The sequence below is a fragment of the Tupaia chinensis genome, unplaced genomic scaffold (genome assembly GCF_000334495.1).
Source record: "Tupaia chinensis unplaced genomic scaffold, TupChi_1.0 Scaffold143609_1, whole genome shotgun sequence".
NCBI lineage: Eukaryota > Metazoa > Chordata > Mammalia > Scandentia > Tupaiidae > Tupaia > Tupaia belangeri.
The window spans coordinates 62817-70045 of record NW_006203455.1 but is presented as its reverse complement, the minus strand read 5'-3'; the positions used below and the strand labels follow the sequence as shown (position 1 = coordinate 70045).

The following is a 7229-nucleotide window of genomic DNA, read 5'->3' as shown; positions in this document are numbered from 1 at the left end:
TCTGTTTGCCATTTTCGGTGTCTCCCCCCCAACAATGTTCAGTCTTTCCCGAAGCCCTACCCCACCTCCTGCCACCAAAATGCCAACACTCTATCCCCGTAGAAGACAGATTTCCCCACCCAGTCACACTTTCCCATGCTGTAGGATTCTTATAGATTTCTTTGTCAAATTGAAGACGCTCCCCTCCAGTCCCAATTTACTTAGAGAGAAAGAGAGCGTGTGTGTGTGATTTTTTAAAGAATTATTTTATTGAACTTTATTTATTTTAATTTGACCAGAGAGGGACAGAATGAGAGAGAGAGAGAGAAGCCATCAGGTTCGGGACTTGAACCACAGTTGGCCATGTGAGCATATAGTGCCTTAACCACTATGCCACCTGCCAGACCCATGTAGTGGTTTTTATACATGGTCTTAATGTATTGAGATCCTCCTGCCTCAGCCTCCCAAGTCACTAGGATACAGGTGCAAGCCACCATGCTGAGATTTTTAGTATGAGCAGAAAATCAAATCTGGCCCTCCTATGTGACCTCGGCCAGCCAAGCAGCAGCATCCAGCATGCTCCCATGGTTGGACTGAAAGTTTCTTTTATTTTTTTCTTTTATCATCAGTGGGTGTTGGATTTTGCCAAATGCTTTTTATATATCAATTGATATGATCATATTTTTTTTTTTAGTTTTTTGATGCTGTTATACTTTGATTTTTTTTTTCTAATTTGGAATAGGGCATGCCTACTCAACAGATTGAAAGGAAGAGAGAGAGAAAGTAAGAAAGCATCCCCTTTGAGGGATGGCCACTCCATAATCTCTTCTCCTTCATTCTCTTCTCAAGATTTTGGGCATGCAAGTCCATGCACCCAGTGTGGTTTTTTGTATCTGTGTGTGTGTGTGTGTGTGTGTGTGTGTGTGTGTGTGTGTGTTTGTGTTTTGGTTGGCAGTGATTTTATTAAGATTTTCTTTTCAGGATTACAATCTCCTTTATTATTTCAGTGCTAAAAAGACCTCTGTAAGGTCTTACTATGAAATCATTAAGTATTAAAAAAAAGAAGAAGTACAATAACTTCTGTTTGTTATTTATTAAGTGGTAATGTCTTAGTGTTTCCCTGATGTTTTTATTGTTTTTCCCAATTAGTTATTATTCTCTAGGATTTTCTTTTCTTTTTCTTTTCTTTTTTTTTTTTTTTTTAGAAGTTTTTGCCATAGGGTGCATGTGCTTGCCAGAAAGAAGAGAAAGACAGAGAGACAGAAAGCAAGAAATCACCCCCCTGGGGGATGACCATGCCACAATCCCTTCTCCTCCATTCTCTTCTAGGGAACTTGAGCATGCACGCACATGCCCCCATCATGAGCTTAAGCCACCAGGTCCAGGACTCAAACTGCAGTTGACTATGTGGGAGTCCAGCAACATAGCCATTACGCCAGCTGCTGGTCCCAGTTCTCTAGGATTTTCATAAAACTTTTTTAGAGACAGTCTTAGGAGGTTCATGAAATAATTTTTCCATCCCCAAGTTGGCATATTTCTATGAAAAGTCACTTTTTCTTCTGTATTGTTTACCTTCTTTTCCATTCATGTTCTTGTCTTATTTTCAGGCCATTCTGTCTTCTGCCCAATGGTTTTGGCTTTTGAAGCTCTCTTCTTAGACAAGTAGGTTCTCTAGTATTATTCTCTTGTTCTAAATATACATTCATCTTCTTGAAAACTGGGAATTCAGAACTTATTATAAAACAACTCTCCTCTACCAACTCAATATCACATTCATTATCAGGCTCAAGATTAATTGCTTCATCCACTATTGGCTCTTTAATAGAAGAAATGGATCCATCATCATCTAAATATTTGTATCTATGACTATCAAGATCTTATTCTAAATCTTCCCCAACATTCATTTTATTCAGGGCTTTCTTAAGGTGGCGTTCATATTTCAGCTTTTCAATGTAGTTAAAAAAAATCCTCTGGCAACAGCTTGCTCGAAAGTTAAAATTGTCCTCCATGGTAGTGGGTTTCTTCTATTCTCTGATTCTATAAATGGTAACTTATGGCCTTTGCCTCTAACTTGTTTCTTATCTATTTGTGCCCCTCTGGTGTTTTTCCTTTCTTTTGGTTTTCCCCTTGGTCTTCCTGTTGGCTTGTATTTTCTTTTTTTCCATTTCTTCTTCTTGAATCTTTCAAAAATAGCTTTTAAAGTCAATGGTTTGGGCTCAAAAGATGAGTCGCTTGATGAGTCTTCTGTAGCATTCTCAGATGAATAAACAAAATTTTGAGTGGGGTTCCTTTGCCTCTGTTTAGGTGAGGAAGGAACACACTGTGTTTTAAATAAGCTGCTCCCAGACCAGGAGCAATCGCTTTGATTCTCAGATTCTATAGTTGAATCAGATGGCATGTAGTCAGGTGAATCCATTCCTGATGTAGTCTTCAAATTTATGCATCACTTTCCCTTTGATTTGGTTTTCCTCCACCAGCCATGCTGGAGGAAAGGACCCCAGTGTGTTTTTCAAGCTGTGGTTTCCAGGATTCAAACTGCACTGTTGGCCACGTAAAATCCAGCCCCCTTAACCACCATCACCAGTTGGCCCTGTACTTTGATTTTCTAAAGTTAGATCGACTCCCATTTACTTTTAAATACTTTAATAGGAAAACAAAATTTTGTTCAGTACGTACAATAAGTGATAAAACATCATCTCAATATTTTCTAACAAAAGTGAGAAAGTTTGAAAATATGTATTAAGTGTTGTGTATAGAAGGCATAAAAACATTTGGATTTACAAAAACACAAGAGAATATTACTAGACCTCATTATAAAGAATATTTTAATTCTTACCCAAAGTGTGGAAGCTCCAAGATTTTTATATTATCTCTTTTTAGGGAGAAAATCTCTAATTTTCTGGACTAGAAAAATAAGAGTATAAAAAAAAACACTATTATTTTGAAAACACACACATTTTTTAATTTTAAAAAAGAAACAGTCCACTTTGGTGGAGCTACATCACCAATTTGTACTTTAAAAAAATATTACCTCTGGAAAGGACAACATCAAGACTACTGAAGAAAAGTAATCAGTGCTGAGGGCCAGCAGGTGACCTGGTGGTTAGGGCACTGCATTTCCACACTACCAACCACAGTTCCAATCCCAGACCTGATGGCTTGAAAATCACGCTGAGTGCACGTGCTTGCATGCTCAAAAACCCAAGAGGAAAATAGAGCAGAACGTATTACGGCATGGCCATTTCCCTGGCCACCCCCCCAATCCCCGCCCCAGGATGTGATGTCTCACTTTCCCTCTCTCTGTCTGTCTCCGTCTCTCGCTTTCACTCTCCCTCTCTCTCTTGCAACTACACACACGGTACAGCAAATAAATAAATAAGTAAATAAATAAATAACTATTCCATGCTCATTTCCTTCACAAAGAAGAAACAAAACACCAAATCTGTAAGTACACATCTGAGTCGAATGTCAAGGAAGGACACGGGAGTCATTTCCACCAAGGAAATGACTAAAGCCTTCTGAAGCACAGAGACTCAAGATAACAACACTGGGGGCGGGGGAGAAAAACACCTAGACGAGATTGACCTGGGGCCAGGGGACACTCACTCATTGCTGGGAAAAGGTAAGTGAGAGATCCCTAATGACACCCTAGAAAGATTTCAAATAACCTAGTTATACACACCATAAGGAACTAGAAAAGCAAGAAAAAAAATCCAAAGCTAATTAAAGAAAAGAAATAATACCAATAAGAGCATAAGTAAATGAAATTAAAACTAAAACACAACATGAGAACAATATAAAACATCAATATTTCTTCCATGAGTGAGAGAAAGAGAGAATGAGACAGCACTCCAACAAGGTCTTAGTGCCACAGTCCACTCCCAGCTTTCAGCCAGCACTAGATCACAGGCACATGTGCACTCAGTGTACTCAGGAAGGTCTCCAGACTCAAATGGCAGCCTTCTCATGTGAGATTGCTTCACAAAGCATGTATTTTGTTTGTTGTTGTTGGATTTGGAGAGATTTTGCTATAGGGCGCATGCTCTCACCAGAAAGACAGAGACACAGAAAATGAGAAATCACCCTACAGCGAGGATGGCCATGCCACAATCCCTTCTCCTCCATTCTCCTCTTGGGATCTTGGGTATGCATGCATACATGTCCAGTGTGAGTTTAAGCCACCAAGTCCAGGACTCGAACCACAGTCGACTATGTGGGAGTCCAACAACATAGCCATTACACTATCTGCTGGACTCCATAAAGCATTATGTTTAACTGTTAGGCTATCATTTGGCCCCAAAAGTTGTTTTTTTGGAAAGATAAAAAAAAATGACAAAACATTACTAAGAAAATAGAATACTCAAATAAATAAATAAAAACAAAAAATGAAATGTTAAAAATAAAGCCAGAGAAATGTTTTAAAGATTATTAGCAATTATTATGAACAGCTATATACTAACAAGTTGAAAAACCTAGAAGAGATGGATAAATTCCTTGACAAATACAATGGTAAAATTGAAGACCCAGGAAGAATGGAAAACTTGACTATATTAATAATGAATTAAAATATTAAATCAATAATTAAAAGTCTTTAAATAATGAAAAGCCCAGGACCAGATAGCTTTCCTACTGAATTCTACCAAACTTTCAAAGAACAGTGAATACCAATTCTTCTCAAACTTTTCCAAAACACTGAAGGAGAGAGAACTTCCTAAACTCATTCTAAAAGGCTAGCATTATCCTCATAATAAAACCAGACAAAGACACAACAAAATAAGAAACAGAAGCCAATATTTCTCATAAAAAATAGATATAAAAAATCCTCAACAAAATATTAATAAACCAAATCCAACAGAACATCAAAAAGATCATACACTATGGTCAAGTGGGATTTATCCCTGGGATACAAATATGATTCAACAGATGCAAATCAGTAAATGTGATACATCACATCAACAGAATGAAGGACAAAAACCATACAATCATTTCAAAAGATGCAGAAAAAGCATTTGATAAAATTCAACATTCCTTTGTCATGAAAATTCTCAACACATTTGGAATAGAAGAAGTACAATGAAGGACATGTATGACAAACCCATAGACAACATCACAGTGAACGGAAAAATTTAAAAATTTTCCTCTAGGGGCCAGCAGTTGGCATAATAGTTAAGGAACTGGACTACCATGTGGTTGACCTCATTCAGTCCTGGACCCAAAGGTTTGAAACTCACACCAGGTACATATGCATGTGTGCCCAAAGTCCCAAGAGGAGAATGGAGAAGAAGGAATTGAAGCATGGCCATCCTCTCTGGGGGGATAATTTTTTGCTTTCTAGCTCTCTGTCTCTCTTTGTTTCTCTGACATCTGCATGTACCTTGTAGCAAAAATCTCTAAAAAAAAAAACTTTAAATATTTTTTTTCTCTAAAAACTGGAAGAGGACAAGGATAGCCACACCAGGCGCATGTGCATGTGTACCCAAAATTCCAAGAAGAGAATGGAGGAGAAGGAATTGAGGCATGGTCACCCTTCCTGGGGGGTGATTTCTCACTTTCTGTCTCTGTCTCTATTTGTCTCTCTGGCAAGTGCACATGCCCTATAGAAAAAACTTTCTTTAAAAAAATCAGCTCAAAATGGATCAAAGATCTAAGCGTAAAACCTCAAACTATAAAACTAGTGGTTGAAAACACAGGAGAAACTCTTTGGACACATCAGAGTAGGCAAAGACTTAAATAAGACTCTCAAAGCACAGGCAATAATCCCCAAAATAGGTAAGTGGGATTATGTCAGATTAAAAAATTTCTGCACAACAAAAGAATAATTAGAGTTAAGAAACAACTCTGGAATAGGGTTGCAATTTATTTGCACACTCTGACTCAGATAAGGGACTGATAACCAGAATATATAGGGAATTCAAACTGCTTACCCACAAAAAAAAAAAAAAAAAAATCTAATCAAAAGATAGGCAAATGAGCTGAATAGACAACTCTACAAAAAAGACAAATGAACAGCCAAAAATCATATGAAAAAAATGCTCAGTATTCCTTATCGTAAGGGAGATGCAAATCAAAACCACAATAAGACACCACCTAACCCCAGTCAGAATGGCTAAGATTAAAAAAATAGTAAGTGCTAGCAAGGTTGTAGTGAAAAGGGAACTTTCCTACATTATTGGTGGGAATGTAAATTAGTACAGTCACTGTGAAAAAAAAATTGTAGAATAAAAATTTACAAATAGAACTACCATATGATCCAGAAATTCCACTGTTGGTTATCTTCCCAAAGGACAGGAGTATACTCAGTTGGAAAAGCACTTACCCATCCCTGTTCATTGTGGCATTATTCACAACTGCTAAGAATCAACTCAAATGTCTACAAGCAGATGAATGGATTGAAAAAGTGTGGCTTCTATACACTACAGAATACTAATCAGCCATTAAAAAAACATGAGACCCTGGCATTTGATAAAAAGTGGATGAATATGGAACATTTAATGTTAAGTAAGCTAGACGATGAAATAGAGGCACTGTATGTCCCCATTTAATATATACAAAATGTCTGCACCCTATGGCAGAAAGTGAAAGATCGGAAGGTATAAAAGCATGGATAGCAACTGTGAATATGGAGATAGTCGGAGGGAAGGGGCAGTGGGAGGGGCGAGTGGGAGGAAGGGAATCAAAGGGGGAAGAAAAGTAAAACACTTAACACTAAAAAATGGAAATTTATCTGTTGAGAATAATGTGAATGTTAATATCTTTGACTGAATTATACACAGTGTATGGTGCAATCATGCTGAAAAAAAATCTTTTGTATGCTGTAAAGATGGAATCAACCCGAATGTCTACAAGCAGATGGATGGATTGAAAAAGTGTGCCAAAAATACACTATAGGATACTACTCAGCCATAAAAAAGAGAGACACCCTAGCTTGATTAAATGTAAATAAATAAATAAATAAATAAATAAAAATTAATTAAATTTTCTCTTTGTTTTTCGTTTTTTGTTTTTTGTTTTTTTGAGAGAGAGAAATTTTTGCTATAGGGCTCATGTGCTCACTGAGAGACAGAAAAAGACAAAGAGACAGAAAGTGAGAATTCACCACCCCCCCCCAGGGAGGATGGCCACACCACAATCCCGTCTCCTCAGTTCTCTCAGTATTTTGGGTACATATGTACATGCTCCAGCATGAGTTTCAAGTCACCAAGTCTTGGACTCAAACCATGGTTGGCCATGTGGGAGTCCAGCAATGTAAC

At 37.5% G+C, this 7229-nt stretch overlaps 1 pseudogene; it reads right to left on the bottom strand.

The window, feature by feature from the left end:
* Positions 1–6299, bottom strand: part of LOC102477263 (TATA box-binding protein-associated factor RNA polymerase I subunit D pseudogene) — a 7216-nt pseudogene extending 917 nt beyond the window's left edge.
* Between the last annotated feature and the right edge of the window lie 930 nt (positions 6300–7229).